This window comes from Camponotus floridanus, unplaced genomic scaffold (assembly GCF_003227725.1).
Source record: "Camponotus floridanus strain SB8 unplaced genomic scaffold, Cflo_v7.5 scaffold18, whole genome shotgun sequence".
NCBI classification, from domain to species: domain Eukaryota; kingdom Metazoa; phylum Arthropoda; class Insecta; order Hymenoptera; family Formicidae; genus Camponotus; species Camponotus floridanus.
Window position 1 is genome coordinate 3,287,310 of NW_020229303.1, and position 26,003 is coordinate 3,313,312.

The window sequence follows — 26,003 nt, forward strand, 5'->3', positions numbered from 1 at the left end:
ATAATTTCGAAAGAGTGTATACTATTCGTTGCATTCTCTCTCACGCACATTCTTCCGTAATTAAATGCATTTGTCTCGCAATACGCAGAAAGAATTTCGAGTAATCGATATCTGACGTCGTAAAAGTGGACATGACGAAAGGGAAGAGGGATAAAAAAGAAAAAAGCGCGAATTCGTCACTTTTGCAAGCTTCTCGATTTCTCGCTCTGTTTTTAATTTATCCCGATTAGTAATTACACAACTCGCCGATAACAAAAAGAAGCTAAACGAACGCGCAGACTTTTCTGTTATAAACTCAATCCTCTCTATCGAATCTTTTTCTTAATTAAAGCCATCAAAGCGCGCAAATTTGCGATTAAAACAAAACTGCTACCCCGATACCTTCGGATCGAAACAGATCGGGAAACGATCCCGTCGAAACAAGAAACATGCCGTTCGTATTTCGCTTTAAATGCAACAGGACTTTCCATTTTTTTTCCAACGACATTCGCCTCTCGGATATCTCCCGGAAACTGAAAGTTATTACTCCGTCCGGAGAGCAAGCTTTATTTCCATTATTATTTGCCCGGCGAGTTTTCGAGCGCGAGCAAAGGCGCCCGACGTTGTCGCTCGGGAAGCTCATTATAATAATATCGGCCTAGCATTTGCATTGAAATGATAATTTGCATTCGCACCACCGCGTACCGCGCCAAGCTTGTCCCCATCCTCGCTTCCCTCTTTAATCCCCGCGAGCGATACGAAATATTTATTTTCCTCTTAAGTTATACAATTACGCGAAAAATCGCCATCCATCTCCCTCATTTCCCTAGTTTTATTGCACTGAAAAAAAAAAGATGTGTACCTAAAATACGTTGTTTATATAATATGTTACGGTTAGTAAAACATCGCGAACTGTACATTCACTAGTGCTTGTCTACGTGATAACGCTTCGATCGTGCCTCGTTTCATGTTTTTCTATCTCCGCTATCTGCTGCTTTTTACCACTCGTCTATATCTTCCATTTGCGATAACATTTAGAGACGCTGCAAACGAAAGGCTCGGAGGAAAGATGTTAAGGCACGTTTCAGACGACGCGAGAGCGACGACGTGATTTCTCGTGACGCGAATAGTTCACGGATTACTGCAATTCAGCACGCGCACAACTTTTCCGTCGTCAACGGAATTAATGTTCCCCCTGGTCGATGTGACGGCTGCTTTGACAGTCGTTATTGAAATTCCATCGATGGTGAGAAAATTTTAATAATATCTCCCGTCGTTTCTCTTGGCGAGAGTGACGAAGAAATTGAAGGGAAAGAAATAAAATGGGCCATAAAGTGAAAATGAGATCGGAGTAGGTGTAGATTAGAAAAAGACGATTTAGCGCGTATGTGAACATTCATTCACATTTACTTAGTAAACTTTTATTTATATTAACACAATGTGTATTTATTGGATCTTTCTTTATTTAGCCTCTATTTTATATGATATGTAAAATATGGAGATTGAAATTATATAAAATTATGAAAAATATTTGTTATAAATAACTATAAATATTTTTATAATAACAGTAAATTATCCATTAAATATTACATTATCCATTAAATATTACAAATTTATAAAATTTTAACATATTGTAATCACAGTGCATATATAACAATTGGATATGCGCGTAATTTTGCGAGACGACAGCAAATACAAAACTGGATCTGAAGCTAAAACAATCGAACAAATATTGAATGTAAAAAAATGTTAATTATTAATTATTTCTTGCTTTTCTCTTAAATAATTTTTTTCTAAAATTTTGTATATAAAGCAATTTTTTATAAGTAAATAATTCCTTTTATTAATGTATTTGCTTGATCGTTCGTGATCATTTGTAGAATCGCGTTATAAATACGAATATTTTTCTAATAAAGGTTTTTTAAGAGGAGAATCACGTAAACAAAAAGTGACGTGCTGCCGGTCGGAGAATTAATTGTTGTCTTCGACAATCTGATCAGCGATATAATTAAATCTCGCGCGCTGTTTATGAAGTTTCTGGGGCGGAATGCGCATTTTCCTAAGGTAAGAGAAAGAACGAGCCTAGCTTTTGTTTTCCCCATTTTATTCCGCGTGGACGATTCCGCCCTTCGTTGCCCGGCTAATGACTCCTCGCAGGACCGTCGAGTAAATCACATTCGCGCGAAACGAGAAAAATGCAGCTGCGTAAAGCGCAAAACGGTTCGTCCATAAATCTTTGGTTTCGCGGTGCCTTCATTCCACGGATCCTTGGCTCTTGGATCCTTCCTTTCATAAATTCTCAACGCAGCACGCGAATGTGCTGTGTTTTAAGAATTCTTAATTCCACGCTTCCTTGATCTCGCGAGCTCTTAGTCTACCGCGAATCAATACTTTCGCGAATTCCAGAAGCACAAAAGAAGCAAAAGTTGAGAAATTTATTCAAATCCGCGAATATCAGAGATTTCCTTCTCGTCGACTTTTCGATGAATCATGGAATATCCTCACCGTTCCATTTTCTTTATATGGATAAGTTACATTCGCACCATTCCTCATTCTAATTCTAAATTACATTGCAATTTATGGACAAGATATAGCGCTTATAAAGAGGATCAAAACGCATCGAAAAGTCGTGCATTCGAAGTAAATTCTCGCAATCATCCCGAATGATAACACCCCGGTCGGCTCTCCATTCAATCTGCACGAGCGAACTGGGACTTGCTTGGATCAACGACGTCTGCCTTTCAGGCGGTTGGGGAACGCGATGAAGAAGGCGAGGGCGGGCTTTGAACTCTTATCAAAAGTGCATTTCAGCGCGAGCTGAAACGAACGGAAATGCCCCCGGAGTTTTGAATGCGGCCAACAACGAGATTACGAGATGCAGCACGCGGCTCGCGACACACATTTAAAATGTCGCATTATACACATTACTGCCGTTTATGGCTTTTGGTCGGATAAAGGGTGGTCGCGGTAAAAATGATTTTCACGCGAGAGCGTTTAAAGCGACTTTTTTTATCATCTACATCGAAAAAAAAATGGCAGTTAGGTATTTAAAAACGCGACGTGGAAATCAAAAAGCTGTGCAGATTTCTCTTTCTTATCGCACTCTCTTTTTTATCATTTTGACGTATAACGTACCAGATATATATAAAAAATGTGTAATAAAGAAAGAGTAATGTTGATTAATATGTCTAATAAAATATAGAGAGAATTATGTTATTAATATTATTTATTAATATTATTATTAATATTATTGATTTTCTTATTGATCTGAATGTTGTGCGTAACACAAGCTATTAAAATCAAATTAAACAATTGAACAAAGATAATACACATACATATATTATTTAATTTATTCAACCTTTCTTCTAATATATGGGAAAGTATTTAATTAATTAACATATATAGATAAAATATAGACAATTAAAGTATAGATAAAATAAAATAGATAAAATAGATAAAATACAATATATTAATTAATAATATAGATAAAAAAAATATTTAACAGATTCAAATATAATCCATGAGGTTCCCATAAACATGCAGTTAGAGTATGTTCAGAGCTTATGTATACACATATAGTATATGTAATGTATAACTAAGGGGTTAACAGACAAGCTGCTTCCAGCCTCATCGTCGACTAAATGCTATTGTTCTTCCCGCATGATCCTAAACGAGCTGCCCATTGTCTAGCCGGAATTTGGTAAATTAACGCCGCTGTTTGCGGTTATCCGAATACGTATAAACACAAGAGCCGGGAAGAAGAAGCACTAGAACACAATGAGGAAGCGAATGCAAGCTGCATCAAGTAGATTACTGTAGCGAATTTGTTTCGTCTCTTTTGGAAGTTTATAGTTATTTTCTGATTTTTGAAAAGTATTTTTGATTAATATGTATTCTTTAGTCGATTTAGTTTTTTAAATAAAAAGTTTCGTGATTTTCATAATTTTTTAAAATTAAAAAATTTCCAGATATCTTGTTTATTAAAAGGAAATTTTATGAAATAAAATCTGTTCGCCCAATTAATCGAAAGAAATATTACAAATTGATTTTATGCAAGCTGAATTTTTATCACAAAGGTCGAAGAGAGGAGAGAAAGAGATTATAAAAATTTTTATTTATATATCACAAAGAACTTTGTACACTGAGAGAAATGTTTTGTATCAGCAAACAAAATTTTGTTACTGATGCAAAAACTAATTGTTGGTATGCGACCAATTAAACCTTTGGTTTCCACGCTGATTTTAATTCGTTGAATTTATTTAATAATACACTTAATAATACACAACTGTTTTGTATGATGAATAAAGATTTTGAAAGTAAAAAATAGAATATTTTGTTACTGAAACAAAACAAAAATTTTTTTGTTAACGTAAGATAAATAATTTCTTCGGAAAGCCCCAATGTTTCAATAAAGTTTCAACTTTTAGTAATAACTTTTACTAATTTTATTTTTTTTTGTTACCATTACTATAATTTTTTTCTCAGTGTATGTAAAGTCGAAAAATCCGAGGACTTTTCTCTTGAAAATGACGCGTGCAAATTCCTCTAAAAAATAAAGCGTCTCGATTCTCTTCTGACAAGCAAAATCCTAGAGATAATTTTCTATCCCGCGAAAGCGGGAAAAGTAGATTAGTTTTGATCGGATGACCATCTTTTCATGATGAAACTTTCCTCTGTCTCTCTCTCTCCCTTTTTCTCTCGGATCGCGATGGATTTTCGAATCGAAGTATCCATCGCCGATTCGCAATTTTGGCACGTCTCGTTCGCGACGCTGGTCCAGCCAGCCTAGATCGGGAAATCCTGAGACTGACACCGTCGCGAGATCGCGAGGACACGTTGGCGGAAGAAACGGTATCCAAGTAAGCCGGGCATGAAGCGCGCCCTGATTGCACAAAGAGACAGGCGAGAAGGGGGAACGCGATTGATTGCCACGATTGTGTGACAGTTCGCGAGAGATCCTTTTCTCTGATTTCGCCCCCGGAAACACAACGCGCTCCAATACGACTTATTTCGTCGTGTTTGTCTTATCGGAAAGGGAGACGCGAAATTCTTAGGGGGTATGGCTGGAATTTACTCCGAAGCTCGTTAAATCTCACCGTGTCACAGCAGCTGTAGACTGTGTTAAAACTTAGAGACGTGATGTTTAAAACATCTGTGCTGTTCATCTAAATATCGAAAAATTTGAATAATTAGCGAAGGAGATATTTCTGGGAAAATCGATACTTCAAGTCACGTTCTCGTTAAACCTTTTTTTTCTGCGAAAATTTATAACTTTCTTCTATAGGAAACGATGCGCTTCGCTTTCTGGGTAACTTTATCCGTTAAAAATAAAAAAAAGTGACGCGCCAATAACAAATCATATCGATAATTGCATAAAATGCTGAAATTAACATCAATATTGAATAGGAAATAAGAAATACCACGCGATGCAAGTTTAAAATTAAATTAATTATATTCTTCACATATTTAGACAGCCGTCAATATATCAATGTTTAAGGATCTATATAAATATTTAAAAGAGTTAGAAATATAATTGAAAAAATGGAGAAGGAGAGGCGAGAAATTTGATACAATTAATAGCTTACTTACGTAAGTGATTTGTAAGTAGCTATTTTTTAGAATTGCGGAAACCGTCAAGATTTACAATTGGCAGACGAAAAGAGAGTAATCTGATTGATTGCCACGATTGCAGGGACGCTCGAGCACCGTCTCCTGCTATCGAAGAATACGATTGCCTCGAGTATACTTTCGACTTGAAAAATCAGGTCAGATAAGTGCAGCCAATCATTAAGCGGATCCGTAAAATCCTGTCGAATTGTTATCTCTCGTCTGGATCGTTATCGTTCTGGATCACTCGATACATAGAGAGAAAACGAGCTCTTTAAATCTCTTTCCCTCTGTCTTTCGTTGTATTTTTTTCGTTATGTTACAAGAAAATGTACTTGTCGATCGAAAATATTGGAATATTTTTAAAAGCTCTCTAAATAAAACTGACACGATAGAACGCGAAATTATTCTGGATTCATAAGGTTATCTTTTTCTCTTTGCGAGCATCTATAAATTTTTATATCCACGTTTGATACTTCGGTGTAGATTAAGCGAGAACATTTATTCCATGGGATAAATCTTTCATGGGATGGGCATCTTGCCAAAATAATCACGTCAAGAAAATGTAATATTTTTCCTCGATAAAAAGTCGGTGGAACATCATTTATTTTTTTTTTTAATACTGTTTCTTGATATCCAAGATTAATTATTTGGAGTTATTGGAAGGAATCGTGCAAATATTAATTATTTTAGTAATTAAAACTTGACGAAATATTTTATTAGAGCAAATGGATCTCTTGAAATTGAAATACGACGTACAATAAGACTCTGATTCTTACAGTTCTGAAGCTCCGAAAAATTTTATATACGTCTGATCGTTAGTAATTAAAAAATTCTGAATATCTCTTTAGGAGATAAATATTGAATATGAAATTGAATGATCGAAGAAAGTCCGTAGACGAAAGACACGTATAACAGTTTCCACCCGTATCCGCGACTACAAATTATCCCCGAGAGCTTCCATCAGTCCCGGGGCATCATAAACGTCTCGCACATCATAAATCTCGGGAAGATAGCGGCGTAGTTACATCCGGCGGGGGTGGAACCATATATCGTCGGCGATTATTACCAACGATGGTGAACTCTCGGATAAGCGGATTTCGTCGCTTCGTCGAACGGGTGAATCGATTGGGTATTGATGGGACGGGATCGTCCGCGGCTGGATCGCGTGACAGTTTTGCGTTTGACGTATTGTACGACGGTCCATTTGCGCGTATTTACGAGCATCACCGACCCGGTTAATTGCTCGCGCGGACGCGGCGCAGATGCGACGATTCTCCTAGTTTCCCCGAGGATCAATTAGACGTCGACTCGAATACATCGTGCCTTGTCTTGCTTGCGTTTCGACGAGCCGATTCTGTATAGATCTCGCGAGCAGGCGTTTCAGACGAATTTACGCTCGTTGCACGAATTGACGATCATCCCCGGATTTCCATTAAACCCTTCTCAGCTGCATCGCGCTTTCGAGATCGACGAGATAAAAATATGCGACATCGTTACAGTTTGTTGTGTCATCATACAAACATCGGCAGATTCTACGTATAATTCTATATTATATTTATCATATATATATATATATATATATATATATATATATATATTAATATAATATATATTAATATAATATGTATTATATATATAATTTTGTAGACATAAAAATTTTCCAAGAAATGGGCGCGCTTTTCTTGGCAAGCTACACAGAAGAAATGGACATTCTTCTTTTGAAAATATATTTAGTTTTAAGATGGAAATCTTGAAATGAGATTATATTGCGTTAATTAAAAAAATTTAATTATTTAAATAATTGCTTACTTGAATGAAGCCATTTTATACAGTTCAATCGAGAAAAATATATTCTTATGATTTAAGGTTTAATTTTCTTGAATGGAAAAGAAACAAGATAAAAAACAACATTTTTAAATCAAAGATTATAATTTTCTTAAAGTAGAATTAAATAATTAAAAAAATATAATTTAAAGTAGAATTAAAATTATACAATTTATAACATAATTTTTTTAAAGTGGAATTAAATAATCGTATTCTTTAAAGTAGAATTAAATAGTTATATATTCCTGAGATGACAATTACAATATTGAAATAAGACTATAATATTGTTGAAATTTAAAATTATTAAATTCCTCTAAGAAGATTATAGATTATAGATTGTTGCGTATATACAAAACAATGAACGCGTTAAGTATATAAGTTTTGATTTGACATTTTTTTTCTGTGTATCGATATTTCTACCAAATTAAGTTTGAGAATTTACTTTTCATAATTACTAGACGCAATACTTATTTTCTTCATTGAGCCAATATGAAGGTCCAATACTGCCAGGTTCCAGCAATGTAATCTACGGGGTTTTAAATTAAATCCAAGCCTTGTTGAAAAGGAAGGAAAGCAACGCGGCGGAGATACGACGGAAGGGGTGTCTTCGTTCGTCGGCGGACGGCCAACATGCAAATTCTTCGGGATGGCGGGGGGAGGGGGGATTCTCGATGGCGAAGAGGTTTCCAGTTTATCCATATTAATGTTTCTAATTAAGCCTCAGACAGTTCCTGCGCTACACTTCACGTGCTTGCGCACACAAATACGGGCGTTGTGTTTGTGTACGTGTGTACACAAGAAACACGTGTAGTCTCGCGTAGTAAAGCAAGTTGCAATAAGAGCGAAGGGGGGAGGGACGATATATTGATTTAGATTCGCGTCTGTTTGTTCATTTGTATATATTCGAGCTGTATATCGATTTTCGAAGGAAATTCAACTCGTCAAGATATTAGATACTAGAAAATTACGAGCTGCTCTGGTAAATCTATATCTTCCCATTAAATACGAAAAATCGATTCCGGCTTAGCGGGATGAGTTCTGGCGCGGAAAATGTGCATTACTTGAAATATCCCTCGGATTTGACGAGATTAGAGAATGGATTATATATATTTCAAAAGAGACCGAAAATATGGAAATATGAAATACACATAGAAAATCCCAAAACTATCGAATGTGCTCTCAATATCAGATTTTTCGGAATTGAATTTTTCCTATTATTAATTAAAAAATATTAATAATTTTCGAATTATAAACAGAAAGAAAGGCTTTTGACAAATTAAATTTTGAATAATCAAATAGGTAACAAGACTATATCACCGATTAATTTCAAATGGAGTTTAATATAGTTTCAATTTGTAATTTACACGAAAATATATGATGGAGAAAAAAAATTTTAAATTGTGTAATAAACGATCAGAGAATTGCTAGTTTCGGGATATCTTGAATAAATCGTGCTACTTATTCATCAGAAATTTATATAATTAATGTTATATAAGACACACTATCTCTCCCTCTTTCTATGATAATAAAGCTGAAAGGAGATAAACATAATAATACGATTCGCGCTCTTGTACAAATTACTGGGAAGATATTCCCACCGCGTTTCGTGCGAATGTAATATCCTTTGCGCTTTGACGCATATCCTCCGACACATGTCGACGCGCCACGAAAATGCAGGATACACGCAAATCTCGAAATTACTTGCGCAACTAGTACACTAGTATACCTCTCGACCTCGCGTATTTTGACTTTAGGAAGATGCGAAACGTGCGCGCGTGTCTCCACGTATCACAACGTAGATTTTAGGTTCTCGAGATGGAGAACTGGAATATCGCTTTACACCATGTTTATCTGTTCATTGAACGTGCCCATGTAATATCTCAAAGACGCCAGACAGAGCGGATTTGCAAACTCGCCGTGACGTATCGAGCCCGCTATTCAGTATTATGTTCCCTATCTCGGGGCTTCGCGTAATACGAATATTATCGGAACTCATTTCTCCCGACAGGAAACTATTTTCTTTGCGTGTGTTAGAAACATTAAAAATGTATACTTTCTTTATAATTGAAAATCTTATATGTGTTTACTTATTTATTTATATGTTATTAAGTATATATATATATATATATATATATATATATATATATATATTAGTAATATATTTTATTTATATTTTTTTATTTTATATTATATCAATATGTTATAAATAATATATATTAATATATATATTTATAATTAATTTTTTTATAATTAACATTTATAATTAATATTATAATATTTATAATTAATTTTGTAATTAATATATTATAAATTTTATATACATTTTTACGTATGCAAATACGGACTATTTCTGAGAGTGCGCGGGAGTAGAATAAATTTTATAAATTTCTCGCAAAGATTAATCTCAGACATATTTTTCGAAAGTTTGTATTAAATTTCGATTAAAGAGTAAGATTAAGTCAGGCGGAAGAGTCCGTCTCGGAGGGAAAAGTATTTGCCAAGTTTAAATCCACTATAAATTGAAAGAAGCGGTACTCTTCTTTCGCAACCGCCTGTATATATGATAAGAACAGGAGTTAGACGGATAGATATGGCCGCGTGTACGGAAGCAGCTGCAATTTTATTGCGAAAAAACGGCAGGTTTGCGGAGCCAGGAATCTCTTTTAATTACAGCCAGTAGCCGATACACGGGGCAAGATTGCATCGCGCAATCGATTTTGCAGCCTTCTCCTCCCGCTCCTCTTCCTCCTCCTCGGTGGGAGAGGTTGAAATCTCAAGAAATTAAAAGTGGAATTAGTTCTCCCATTTTCTCCCCCGTTTTTCCTCCCCTTCCACCCTCCTCGTCCCGTCGAACATCGACGAATTCGACGACGAATTAGAAGTAACGGCACGAGTGGCAAATTAAAAAAAACGCTAACAACTGTAACGGCCGTCGTTTACCTTGGTAAATAATTATTTATCGACGCCGCGAAACGCGAAGCGGATAGCTTTTAATTAAAGACACGTGTACACACGTGTGGCCGAATCCGGACAGTCGATCCACAATTTCAAGAGGGCCGTGAATGCTTCCGGTCTTTTAACATTTATCTACCGTGGCTTTAATTATCGGCGTTTCTCTGTTCTTAGGTGAATTGTTTGACTCGCAAGAAGGCGAGTGATTAACGAGGCATAGGTGGCTAGTGTTGTTTCCAAGCAAATAAAAGAATATTGCTTTTCGCGTATTCTGGAAGCGCTGCGCGTTGAATGTTCGCAAAGCGCGATACGAGATCCACGCTCATTGTAAATAATGAAAGAGGATTTCTTTCTCGAAAGCCGAACTGACAATCAACCTTTAAATGCGATGGAAAATTCCTGTTTTCTTTTCTCCTCGAGAAATAATGATTATGCAGTTTTATTGCAACATTTACGTTACGAATAATGCTCGGCATAAAATCGATGATCAACCCCTACGAATCGGAAATTGTGAATCGAGTTATTGGAATTAACGCATTTTACAATAAAAAAGCTGCAGTCTTTTCTAACAAGTTGTAAATATTAATTTTCCTCTCTCTTTTTCTTTCACTTATCCGCATGTATATGGAATCTACAAAGACGTGTGCATCTCACATACGTTGTTATAAAAGTATCTTTATGGCTACTTTCCGTGCGATATTCGCTGCTATAAAGTAAGTTTTTTGCATAAACAGTAATTCAGAGGTGAAGATTATCGGCTCTCGTTTGAAAGTTTTATCGTCTCGTCGTTTCAACTCTCTTAATAATATCCTCGCGATTCTCTTAATTCATCACCTATGTTTTTTTAATACTTAATGAAGAATGGAATTAATTTTTCAACTTTATTTTAAATTTTAGAATTTAGAGATGTTTGGCTTAAAGTAAGGTAAATTCTTAATAATTTTAAAATTCCTATTTCCTAAGGATTTATAAGCTCCTATAATGTGTCATGTACATATCATAGGATATCTACTAAAAAATATTTTAAAAATTAATTTTTCCGAGATTTTGAAATCGAATCTATCTTTTATCCGCAGAAATATCAACTTTAATTGCAAAAATATTTCATAATAAAAAATAATTTTAACGAATTATTAAATTTAAAAGAAACAAACTTTTGTTTTTCGGTTTATTTTAGTTTTACTTTAAGGGAATTTAATTTAAACTTAATATTGAAAATTATGAGATTTTTCGATATGCAAGAATATCTCGTGAAAAAGTTTTCAAATTCATCGAAGACCTGCAGCCAAGATTTGAATCTGTCTTTTCACGAAATAATGAGATTTATTAATATTAAATGTATATTTGTTAAAATATAAATTGTTCTCGCAATTTTCGAATCGAAAAATCATAAATATTTACACATTATTTTATTAACGTAATATATTTCTACATACATAATTTTAATTATTTGCGTATAATTCGTTCACACATTAATTAATTAGCCCGTTGCGTTCTAGATTCTAGACTATAACGACAAGAGCACAATACCGATTTTACATCGCCGAAAGCACGATATTCCGCGATTAGTTTCGCGTTAATATTATACGCCTTTGTTTATAGGCTTCTGTTATAGTCATGTAGTCCCATTATTAACCAAAATGGAACAAAGGATTACCTCAGGACCTTAATTAACTCTTTGCGTGTGCAATAACAGTGATTGTCTCCCCCCTTTTTCTCTTCTTTCGTTCTCTTGTTGATCACAACGAGCACGAAAGAAGAAAAGGATCCACGCGAAAATGAAATTTCACAAAGCGGAATTTTCGGAATGCATTCCGTCGACAAGTTTTGCGAATCACGCGGCTTCAGCGAAGATTCCGCATTCTTGTAACTGACATAAGCGTACACAAGCACAAAATATATAATCAAGGTAGTACCAAAATATTCTACGCATGTGAATTTGAGTTGGTGTAGCGTGATACTTGATTGTCTTAGTACTTGGTGCCTGAAATTCTATCATATTAACGAACAACTTTGACAGGTTTTATGTGGAATAATATTGAGCTATCTATTCGTAACAATGGAGAATTTACGTTTAGATTTTGTAAATTAAGTAGATGTAATCGAATGTAACTTAAATGGTATAAGAAAGTTTCTCTTGAATTTTATCACTTTTTCTTTTTTGAATAATAATAATAATAATTGCACTGCTTAATTAATGTGCAAGTAAATAAAATTCACAGTTCGAATAAAGTCAGAGACAAATTTAAAAAAAGGAATAATGATAGATCTTTAATATTATTATATCGTCGCATTTATTTTCGCTTGGAAAATTGATGAAAAATTGGACACGAATCTACGCGCAAAACTAGTCAGACGTTTATGTAACGGAGTTAACTAATCGCGAGGTCAAATTAACTCATTATTTGCGAATTTAATTTCCGCGGTGCTTTATTTCGGCACGAAATGAGTGAGCAATGAAAATAAAGTCTTGATATCATGCGGCGAAACGAGACTTCGCAAACCGCGTAATATCGCGACGAAAATAGCAAGATGAGTTTATAATCCGCATGAGCGAGATGCGGGGGTGAACTACTTGTGAAATAACTCTCAATTTGCGAAAGAACGGTCGATAACCTTCTCTTTCTCTTTGAGGAGGGTTATACTTTTTTTTCCTTATACAAGGCTAAATAAGCGATTCAACTTAAGGGGATGATAGTTGCGAAGTTATGAACTATACATCTTTATGTTTCTTTTTCTCAACATTGGGTTAATCTGAATAATACTTTGGATATCCTAAATAATACTTTGCGAATTATATGGCTAAACAACTTCATCTTTATTCCTTTTGCCTCAACACTGGATTAATATATATATAAATAATATTTTTTCACTTTTTTTCTCATATACGTATTTGGCTGCATTTTGATCGATGAGTTTTGCAGAAAGCTTTTTTAAATTTTAGTCATGAATAGTGTTAACTTTTTGGTGATTTTAAATAAATTTAAGAAATAATAATAATCGGTTCAATAGTTTTTCAATCGACATTTATATTTTATATATTATAATAATTTTAAAGATATTTATGCAGTTAAAAAAATGTTCAAAAATATATATATTTCTTTTTGAATATTTCTTTTATATATATATATATATATATATATATATATAATAATTTTTATTTTTTCAAAAAGGAGTATATATATATATACAATATATATATATATACTCCTTTTTGAAAAAATAAAAATTATTTTCATATTTAATAATCATTTTCAAGTCATATCCATTAAATCCTTTAAATTCGAAAATATATTTAGGCCTTATAATACTTTGTTAGATTTTTGAAAAATGGCCAATTTAAACAATTTCTAAATACATTAAAATTTCTTGAAAAATATTTAATTATAACGCGCATTATACATTAAAATGACGCGTCTCGTACCATACTTTATTCCTCGAAAAATATTTGTCACACAGTTTTTGAGTTATAAACTTGAGAGAAATTTCAGGATACTAAAATATTTAGGAATTGTATATAGTGTATGTCACGTCATAATTTTGAAAATTCCTTGCACATTAACATTATTCATATGTTCATATATTATAAATGTATATATGTTATAAACGTATATTATTTGGAAAAAGATAATCACTGCAATTATTAATTTTTCCAGGTATCTCTTAGACATCTCTTAATTGAATTTTTTTTTTAATTTTAAAATTGCGTAATCCAAGTTAAGTCAACATGTCTTTTAGCTTCAAAGTAATTATAATTTACGTTTCTTTTATGTTACTGCATTTCTTTTGTACACGCAGAGTAAAATTATACGCAAAACACTACCACCGCAAAAAAAAACTGTGGAAACACGCATTGTGTGTGATACAAAACAAATATTACGTTACTTTATGGCAGGTTACCTCGCTACAATGAATAAATGAATATAATAATTCACAAGAGATTTTCTGCGTACGCAAAAACCGTCAACACGCGCGAATACGCGTTTATAACAACGAAATAACAATTGGGAATAGCGGTGCTTATATGTGAAAACGTAATTGAAAATTTGATAATTGAAAAGCTAACAGAATTTCTTGTTATAAATCGACATTACTTCCTAGCATACAAATATTTAACAAACGTTAATTTATATTTCGATGATATGCAAATAATCATTTATTTTTGTATGTTAATTAATGTGAGATAGCATCGTACGATTTATTAAAATGTCATTTAATATAAGACATATTTGTCATTTTCATATATAATTACATTTGTAATAAATAAAATCACATATTTTATATTTAAATGTATATGTATTAAATTCTGGAAATCGCATATTTGAAAATTGTGACATCTTTATAAACAAACTGGTATTTATTTTAAAATGATTAATTTAATAATAACAAAATATTTAAAAAAATAAAAGCAATACAAAGAAACAAAAAATATAATGTAATTACATAACAACACAAATAAAAAAATAAAGCCTAGTCCCACTGTACATCATATTGCGCTGTAAAAAGTTATAAAATTATACACATATATCACAACATTTTTAATTTTAGCAACGCATAAGTCTTGAATCTTATTATTCTTGTTGCGCGAAAGGAAGAGAATTAAAAAGATGCTTTTTTGTGATTTGCGGTCGAATATAAAATGAATTTATCAATTCCAACAGCCAATCTTTATGCAAATAGAAAATATGCAGACGGATGATACGCAGATAAACGGGGCTACTAAACGAGAAATATTTTCCTCTGCTCGCATATAGACAAACAAAGTGCATTCCGGTCCGTTTAAACTTTTCCACCGCGACGATATCGCATTTTTCTGAAAACAACGCAATGCAAATAAATACCAACAGCTGCTAAATCGGTAGTTTTTATGCCATATCGCGAGATGAAAATGGTCTCTCTCTTCCTCCCCCCCCTCTCTCTCTTCTTCGAGCGATATTTTGAAGATTTCAAAGGTTTTTCAGAGATTCTCTTGAAAATATTATTTTCCAAAGCTCTTCGCATCGAGTAAGATGAAAACCACGTATAAAAATACGCAAAAATATTTTTTTAAAAATATTCTCGAGATATTAAAAGAAATATAAAAAGAGATATTAAAAAGATATATAAAAAGTGTCATAGAAATGATATGTGAGAGAGGTAATCGCAAAAATCATCTGCGGAATTTATAAATGCCCTATCACGAAGAAGATTTATAAATCTTCTGAAATATAATTATTTTCACAATTTTTCATAAGTATAAAATCATGAAAATATTAAGAAATATTTGTCTCGGTTTAAATTCCCCTCAAAAGACATACAAAATCCAATAATAGAAGAAAGTGGTCGCGCAAAAGAAAAGTCGGAATTATACATACATAAAAACAGCATTTAATTTATTTCTCTTAATTCATTATTCACCGATGGTTCTTGACATTATTTTATTATAGTGGAAACGTACCTCCTGTTCTAAACATAAACTAGATACGAGTTAGTTCAGTATACGTGGTAATAATCGTAAACGAGAAATCATTCGAAAAGATGAAGTTTCACGAATTACGCGAATTACGCGAATTACGCGAATTAGCAGGAAAATTTCATTGATCAGACAAAAGGCAGATAAAGTGTAAAACCATTCTAGGCCGATAAGAAACACGCGATGTAAATTACACGCGAATGCAGTTCGCGAAAATATGTCGCGTGATTTTTCTAGTCACACTAGTAAACGTAAATGCGAAAAATCGCGCAAATGTCATAATTAATTTTAAAGAATATTACGATTTTTATACTTTCAATTTGAGCACGCTCGCAAAATCAAAGAAAGCACATGAAAAAGCATCCCAGGATTATATATTTTTAATGATACAGAAGATATCCTGAAACTATATAGTATTTTTTATCATATATCTAATATTCTTTGCACCTTTACAACTAACGTAAATCTTAAATTAAAATTTCATTAAGCTTTATTAAATTTTGAAATTATAACTGAAGAATGCAGTGTTATCTCTTTGACATCGCAAAATTTGATTTGCGAAGGTTTTTTTTTTTAATCGCTTATAATTCGAAAATTATTGACTCGACATTTCCATTAAAAAACTAATCATTTAAATTAATAAAAAAATTTATGGAAAAATATTTGATAATTTCAGGATATTGCGAAAAAGTATATTGTTTATAAGATTCAATATAAAAGTATATATATATATCATGTTCAGTTTTTATTATTTCATTAATTTATCATTCTTTTCCCTCGAGAAAGAAGATCGATTTGGAATGATGAAAATTGCATCGTCGTATATAGAAATGCTCCAAGAGAGCGATTTATCTTAATTCAAAGTTCAGAGCTATTTCGAACGTGTTTGTCGAATATCTTATGTGATTAGTGTTAAGTATAAGCAAGGGGAAAATGTGTACACAGCTTAGTTATGTTGTCGAAGGATATTTACGTAGGTTCGACTCACCTTGCGACGGCGGGAGCGTGAAATTCACAGAGAATCCAACACAGAGGTGAGAATCGCGAAGGGTCGCGTCGATTAATTAGCGACAATTATACGGCAGTTCCAAGGATAATTAGCAACGCTTAAATCCCACATTGACTTGTCCGATCTCATCGCAAAGCGCAAAGTACGTCGCATAAAAGTAACACATGTCCGCACACATACGCAAAAATTGGATTGGATCTCTTGTTCACAGTTAATAATTTAACAAAGCAACGATTAATTCACACACTGGAGTATTATGTCAGTTTTATCGTCTTCTCTCATGGGAGAGCAACACTCAGACGTATCGTTTATTTAATATCGCGACTTAATTTGCCGCAGTTTGTAATGCTCGTTACTATTTGGATTGTCGTCGCTTATATTTTACTTGTTATTTGTATCATGGTTGATATTTCATGTCGAATGCAACGCATGTCACGCATAGTTTCTTTTTCACTGATATTTTTATTTTGCAACGAACAGCAAATCACATTCGAGCTCGAATGATTACTTCACTCTCGAAATTGTCCTCGCCAAATACATTCAGCGAATATAAAACGAACTTATGTGATCGCTGAAGTTTCAGTACTTTCTCTATTGTCACATATGAGTCTCTCGGCACTTGGTCTGATCTTAAACTTAAAATGCGCGTTTTGAATCGCGAAAATAACAGCTGTGTTAAAATTTCTAAAAACTCAACAATTCGGAAATATAAGATTGATATGATATAATAATTATCTTAGTAATCAGCTGATAAAAAATCCAATTGATTAATTAAAATGTTTGAATAATTATTTCAAAAATAAACCCCTTTTCAATCGCGGATATTGTTTAATTAACAACAATCGATAAACGAATTATAATACAAGGATAAAATGTAATCGTAGATAGAAATACGAACGAATTATTAAAAAATTCAAGCGTTTAATGCGAAAAAAAAAATCTGATTTTGCGAAACTACCTTTAAATTTTGCAACGCGTGCGTATCGATTAGATAATGAAATTAATTGTGAAAATATTAACGCAGATAAAGAGAAACTAATAAGGATACAGATATCAACGATTAAAAGCAATTTCGCGTACAGTTTCGGATAATTAACACGAAAGCTCTCGTGTAATTAATTAACACGAAGATTGGTGGATGTGTTTAATCGCGGATTTTCAAGGTCCTCCGCGTAAGAAGAGACTCCTCCCTTATCAAGGGATGTTTCGTAGTTCTGGATAGAGGAATTATAGAGGCACACGAATACGATCGTCACATAATTCTAGCACGACTAAAGTCGTATCGATCACCTCAATCCACCGTATCGCGCCTGTGTTTCTCAACGATGACACCCAGCGATATCGCGCGCAGTGTCAGCGTTCAACCCCTTCGCGCCTTTATGCCTATCGAGCGTCGAGTCCATCTTCTCGAAGATCATCGGGAAACGTGTTTCGAGATCGATTTCCCTCGAGCACCATCCGAGTCGATCACATCATTTTTGTCCACAATCGACGAATCTATCGATCATTGGTCCGCTCGCGCGTAAATTTTCCTGGATCGCGAACGAGAGGGAGATCCCGACGTCGACAAGCGTCCAGAAATCGCGCGATCGAGGAGATCGGGGGGGAGGGAGGGAGGGAGAATTCAGACGGGCGACTCGATCGAGACAGCGGGTGAATCGAATACCATGACGGGATGTGGAACGAGCGGAAGAACGGTCGTTCTTGCACAAACTGTACGACGATACTGCGGCCGGCACGCGACGAGAACCTGTCTCGGAGTGTTCCGTAGCGCGGCGCGGCAGCTCTCTGCTGCCCGCGAACTGGCGCAAGCTCTCCTGGCGAAGCCGGGCGCCGCTGCCGAGCGCCGGAACTTGCGGCGGAGAGGAAGTTCGATCACATGCCCCTCGAAAGGGGCACGAGGGCACAAGTGAGATAGTTCGCGCGACGCCCGAAAATTTGTAACGCTAATTTCCGCGATATTGGCGCAATGTTGCTCCAGACTCCCACGAGTAAAGCGCAAGTGCATTAGTGGATTATTAATAACGCGATAACTTGGAACGTGTGATCTATACGACTCTATACGGAATATTCCGAAATCATCATCGGTTGTAGGCTCCAATAACAAATCCTCCGATCAATTTGCAAGCGATTTTTTTTCTTCAAACTGTCAGAGAATCTACTGTTAAAAGATTACTTGGGACATCCTGTTGATTATTTCGAGATTATTTATTTCGCACTATTACTTATCTGTCATAAAAAAATGTAACAATTATTGGAGTTAAAACTATTATATCCGAAATTATTATAAAAATAATTGCACATATAACGTGATATCCTGGTCCGCAATTAATGTCTGCATGTTAATAATATTCTAATTTGTAATAACGTTTTTCATATATTTTTTTTATCTCTATCAAATTACGGTGAAAACATATCATATTATTTTTAGAATAAAAAAGCTCGGAAATTTAAAAAGGAAAATGATTGTTTTTCTTCATTCGAAAATACAATGGAGGGAAAGATTTATAAATTTTGAGATAGAGATATGTATACATTAATAAAAATGTTCCATTTAATTAATAAAAATGTGTCAGTGAATAAATTTAAAATATTTTGAGAGTTAAAAAGTTTTAGAATGTAAAATAAATGTAAGATTAATGTGTGTTTTATGACTGATATCAAAACATCGATATCGAAATATTAAAAATTTAATGACTTGATAAATATACATTTAAATTTGAAATAGCTTACTTTATACAATATAATAATAATGACATAATAATTTATGACACGTCACATTATCAATTGACCATTATGTCACAGTGATCATTATGTCACAATTTATGACAGGAAACAAATAAGATAAATGTTTTATCTAAACAATGTACGGTATTTTTACCTCCATCAAATATTTTTGTTAAGAAATTGAATTAGAAAAACATCCAATATTTGATAATAAATGAAAGTGTAAAAATAACGATGTTGACGAGGTATATTATTTTCTCTATCGAGATACAGAAAATAATATGATTGCAAACACTTGTAAAGGTACAGTAATTAAAAATGACAGCAGGAATATTTCAAAGAAATTACAATTTATTTTTAATTAATTGAAGATTCTAAAAAAGAAAGAGTATGAAATATTAAAAAAAAAAGCGATTCCAAGTTGACTAAGTTGAATAATCCGTGTTTGAATTTGAAGATATTTAGAAGGCAGCGACGGCAATAATTATTAAGAGAAACTACCGACATCGTAGGCTGTCGTTCACACTGTAATTTTTATAGGTCAATCCACAAGTGCAGTTTTATAGCTCATAAATATCAGAACGAGGAGGAAGAGAGGCGAAATATCGATGTTCCTGCGACACCCGTCCATGTTAGACTTTATTTACATGACGTGCACAACAAAAAGAAAATGTTTATGATGCGCGAATGCGAGTTGAATACCTCGTAACAGTGATATGGGGTCAATCCCATAAGACCCGCATTGTCCTCGACCCCGAATCAAATGGGAACGATATCGATACATGGCCAATATAGAGAACACATTTGGAAGGAGAGAACATTCTTTTACACTTTTTCTCTCTTTTTTTCTCGAACAGATCGGGATAAGTTTGTTTATCCAGGGGAAAGACGAGAAAGTTTCCTTAAACGTACACATGTGATGCAATCCATACCGATGTACAGAGTAACTCGTGAAATGATAGAAACAGAGTAGCGTTCTACGAATAGTGTAAGTTCTTTTAAATTTTTATTATTGCGAGAATCTAAACAAAGCTTTATTTCTTAAGGAATATACAGGGTGTCAGGACAATCTCCCAAAAAAAGCTCTTGTAGTTCGAGAGCTTTTCAAAACACTATAATAAAGTATTTTTTTTCCTCGATTTATGAGGCTTGAAATAATCTCTCAATTTTTACATAAACCATAAAATATCTAATAAAATATTCATTTTTCGATTATCTTATCTTAATACTTTTATGTACAAAATAATGAGAGGAATCAATTAGTATAAAAAAAACACATAATTGTTTCGAAAAAAAATATGTAATTGTTAATTGCAAATTACACCAATTGATTCCTCTCATTATTTTGTATATAAAAGTATTAAGATAAGATAATTGAAAAGCGAATATTTTACTAGATATTTTATGGTTTATGTAAAATTAAGAGATTATTTCAAGCCTCGTAACTCGAAAAGTACTCGATGAAATACTTTATTATAGTGTTTTGAAAAGCTCTCGAGATAAGTTGCAAGAGCTTTTTTTGGGAAGAGATTGCCCTGACACCCTGTGTATATGCATATGATTATTTAATTCTTGCTTCCGTGATTTAATTATCGCACGAATATATCCCAAGAGTAGATGAAGATATGAAAAAAGGAAGAACAAAGGGATCGAAATTCAACGCGACGAGAGGCCGAAATTATTCGCTGTAACAAAGAGCGGAGAGTCTGGGAGAGGGAGTTTTTTCTTCATCTTGGTTAATAAAGGCAACATTTCCGGGACGCGTGTCAGAAAAAGGGCTAATCAACTATTCTTTCTCTCTCTTTCTCTCTTTATAAAACGTGCTCGTGCATATGCATCACCGGCGTGATGCACTCTATGCGCCTCTTTTTTTCTCATACACCCAGTCCCACGCGTTATAAAGAAATCCCGGTTCCATGAATGCTCCCGCGCACCCGGGATACCGGAAGAGCGAGCTAACAACCTAATTATAACAAAAACTTGCAGCCGCTCATTACCGGCTAAATACATTTTCTCGTGCAACGAGTAACGCGCGTGCGCGTGCGTGTCTGAAAAGTCACGTGCAAAATTTATACAGGTGTAATATTTTCGCTACACGTAATACCTATGCTGCCTGAAAACGAGATACTCTCATGTTGTCATTCTCTTCCTCGATTTGAAAACACGATAGAGCACGGAAAACAGGAATTCAAATGGAATTAGATATTTCTAATATATTGTAATGTTTAAATTTAGATGAGTGTAATTTTGCATTTTAAAGTTTTTCTTGTTGAACTTTAAATTTCTGAGCTCAAAGTTTATTCAAACTGATATTACGACATTACAATGTATGATGAATTTTTCTTGATATATATATATATATATATATATATATATATATAAATTTATAAATAAGTTCGTTTTATATCGACTTTATTTCTCTACTACCTATCGACAATAATAAATTACAATTTGCAACGCAAATTAAGTTTAAAATAGAGAATTTTATATATATATATATATATATATATATATATATATATATATTTGCGAGCGAAAAGCCAAGAATTTTCTCATCTAAAAAGAGATCAATTCCAACACTACGTGTATTGACAGTAATAAATTGCAGTGTGCAACGCAAATATAATTAAATTCAGAATGGGAAGAATTACTTATATATAGAAGAATTATATATATATATATATATATATATATATATATATATATTTATGAATTAGAAGTCAAGAATTCTCACCTGAAAAGAAATCAATTCCGAGTTCATCAACAAATGTGTCGTGAAAAGGAAAGGCAATTATCTTAACGCATCTATAATTATATTTCACTGTCCAACGATACGGGTAGTTTTTCGCAATAACGTAAATGGAATCAAAATAAATAAAGTAAAGTTTAAATTCGCCGTGATGTATTGCACACGAATCATACGTCTCGATTGTTTAAGTGCATAGCGGGTGACAAGAGGGAATTTCGGAAAATTGTCGTCGTCGAGAGAGATTTTCCTACGAAAATACGAAGTTTTTGGCGAATATTGACGCTCATTATAACGCAAAGTAATTACATCGCTAAACTCATCACAAGATTATCTCGCAACGTTGATTATTGCGCAAGGAGAATATTTTACGTTTTATCGCGTCATATTAGTGGCAGAGGGAATACAAAAATAATGTGCCTCATATGCATCTTTCTCGTGTAATAAATATTATTTCTCATAGAGATAGCATGTGAAAACTACTGCAATCAAATGGGAATTAACGACCTGATTTAATTACTGAATAATCGTCTCTTCAATTCATAACGGATTTTAAAAACGTACTATCGTAATGTATTAATACAATATCAAGATCTTGTCGCGTTACATATGAACATTTTTTTCATGATAATCGGACGATAAATCATGTATATGCATAATTAATGACGTACAATGAGATTCTTCCGTCGTGTAAACATTATCGCTAACGAACCATGAATAATCTCGAAAATGATTATCTCAGAAACTTATATTATAGTTCGTGCGAAGAACATATTTACGAGGAAATAAGTGAGTTTTCCGTTATTCGAAGTATCGATTTTAATTTATAACAAGATCGTGAGAAATTATTCGCGAAATTTTTGAATACCATTAAATCGCGGCGAGATAATTAAATGCCGCGTTAATTAGGATAGAGGGAAGGATGAGAGGGAAGGAGGGAGGCCTTGAGCTTCTACCAGAGACAGTCTCATCGGGGTTTCGTCGAAAACTACATCAAACGGTTTTGCCGATCTCCCGCATCGCACCCACGATTTTATTCGGTAACACCCGGCAGCAATGTGTGATGAAGAGTTTCACACTGTTGCATACGTGCAGGTTTTTGTGCACATGGTTCCTTGCACCTTTACGTCTCTTCGTCGCGCGCGACCCTCTCGCCACTTCGTTAAAACCCCGTTTTCAGGCTTTCGCATCGTGCTCGTCCGATTATTCGGAACCCCGGAAACATGGAAGCTACATTCTCTCGTTTTCCATTATTTTTCTCTTTGTTTCTCGAGTTCAACGGAGAAATCCGTTTCGCAGGAATCATCATCAATTACGACGTATGGCTAGAAAAGCATATTCGTTCGCCATTATTTGCTAACTTGTATGTATATTGCAGATAAAGAGTCTTTTATATTTATACGTTTATTAATTAAATTATATAGATGTTTACATTACCTATATATTTACCTTACTTACAATCGTTATACATTTATTCGTTCCTCGAATATTATTCTGAACGATAATACGGATTTTAATATAAAATTCTCCGATGTAACATTTTAACATTCAAATAAAAGTCCATCAACAGTATTATAATGTACGTTTTCTCTTACCACAGAACTGAAGAGCGAACACCGCAGAATAATATTCCCCCGAATTAAATATTTCTCTCTCTCTCTCACAATATCGCTTCATTATAATATAAACTGTGTATAAAACATAGCTTATATTCTAATGAAGAGAGAGACGAAATGAAATTCGACGGGAAACATTACATATCGGGGAACTCGTCGTTTCAATACGACTCCATTAAGATACAAGCATTATAAATAGACAGACAAATGAGAGAAAAATCAAAGAATATCGTCGAATAATGTTCCTATTATTCGCGAAGCTCATCAATTCATCCGCACACATTTTCCTTGTTTCAATAATGTTCGGCATTAACCGAGCGGCAAATAACAGCGAAATGCTACTCGTTGCAAATTGAGAAACTCACCCTTCAAGCGTCACACCCTTTTAAAAACCGCCAACAGTGAACCAGATGCGACAAGCCGGTGCGGATGTTTTTTTTTTGTGCACCCTGCGCGAAACTGCACGTTTTCTCGACACCGCGACAATAAAAAGGCGCGGTTGTATACTGGCGATCGATCCGCGACCAGGCTCGTCTTTTATAGTCTTTGGGAGGAGTCAGCCCTCCTATTGACGAGGAGCAATCAGTCTCGAAGGCTCGCGGTAATAACGTCTTCGTTAAGAGCACGCTTCTCACGAGTCATCTCCGCGTGGTAGGAAAATATGAAAATACCGATTTTATTGAACGTAAACAATTCCCATACACGCGACGACCGTCAAATCGCCGCGATATTACTCGCGCGAGAACGATCATAAATATAATTAATCACCATTATGCAACAACGCGTTCTAACTCAAACCTGTAAATGAGAGATAATAATCGTTTGACATTTTCTTGTCGCCTTGTCTTCACACGTACGCGGCATAACGATAAATAATTGCCCGAGTAATAATTGTCGTCAGTTACTGCGGTGTAATTTCGTTTCCGCGATAGATTTTTTCGACGAATCGATTTTCGAGATTTCGCGTTATTTTATTTATTCATTCTTTTTAATATTGAAAGGGACTAAAAAGTGCTTTATAGTTGTGAAATATGCGAGATGAGAATTCGTCGTAAAATGAAGATTCTTTTATATGTTAAAACTTGAAAATTTTCGATAAAATTTTTTTTACCATCCACTTTTAGCGTCAGGAACGCGTCTACGCACACAGGAAGGGAACAAATGCACGCGCGTAAAAATATATGTGCACTTTAAAGTAACGGAAGACTCTTGTGAGTCTAAAAAATATGCGCCGATATGACACTTTGGCGTTTATATTGATTAATATCGATACGCACACGGCAACGCACCGCTTGGTTTTCTATCCGTGTGTACGTTATTTATCCGCGTCATTTATATGAGCGAGCGATTCCTGCGAACGTTACAACGATATAATTTTCATCGAAAAAAAAAATCGCTAGAAATGTCGGAGCGCGATATAAATTTTATTATATTATACGACGCGATGCGTGTAACAAACGTGCGTTATTCGAGTATTATCCGGGCATCTTACGTTAAACGCGCTTGCATGAAAGTACGCACGCGAGTGTCAGTATAACGTGTCAATAAAACGTTAATTGCTGGTATAAAACCGATGTTACCCTCGTTTGTTCAATCCGCAATTTGCCTGCGGCTTATGCCCGAAAGAAAGGGAGGAAGAGAGATTCTTTGATTCGGAGAGGAAAATCTTCCTTCCTCTTTTCCGAAGAGATTTTTCGAATTAAATTAATGTTAAACGCGCGCTATTTTCCCTCATACGTTGATTAAAACGCGGTCCGTTTTGCGCGCTTAATACGCTAAAAACTTTGTTAAGCTCTCGTCCAATTACGCGAAATACGTAAAACCGAGAGACGGCTCGCATTCCGCGCGATACGTAATTTATTATACGCTTGCTCCCATTGATGTCATTTGCGCTTTCGCGATCGATCATCGACAATTTCCATGGGCGACGGGGAGGTTTGCGATTTTCGCGTGTTTACGCGCAACGAACGATCTGCTGATCGATAATGTTGCAACGTGGAAATTACTTTGATATAAAAATCGCGTTACTGGAAATAAGGGAAGTAGATGAATGACGTCGATACGTCATATGTAGCAAGCGTGTAATCA

The 26,003-nt window shown here is 34.3% G+C and overlaps 2 protein-coding genes across 4 annotated transcripts in view; one reads left to right on the plus strand and one right to left on the minus strand.

Annotated features, from left to right (window-relative positions):
- LOC105250960 (centromere protein I) overlaps nucleotides 1-26,003 on the plus strand; it is a 156,209-nt gene that overhangs the window by 68,388 nt on the left and 61,818 nt on the right. The gene's annotated exons all lie outside the window — the stretch shown is intronic.
- Nucleotides 1-26,003, minus strand: part of LOC105250924 (serotriflin) — a 76,771-nt gene that overhangs the window by 31,067 nt on the left and 19,701 nt on the right. For 2 of the 3 annotated variants that reach the window (XM_011257314.3, XM_025407535.1), the window contains exon 1: nucleotides 24,281-24,448. The exons of the other annotated variant lie outside the window; for it this stretch is intronic. The gene's annotated coding sequence lies outside the window, so the exon portion shown is untranslated. Of the gene's footprint in view, nucleotides 1-24,280; nucleotides 24,449-26,003 lie in introns of those variants that run through there. 3 annotated transcript variants of the gene reach the window in all.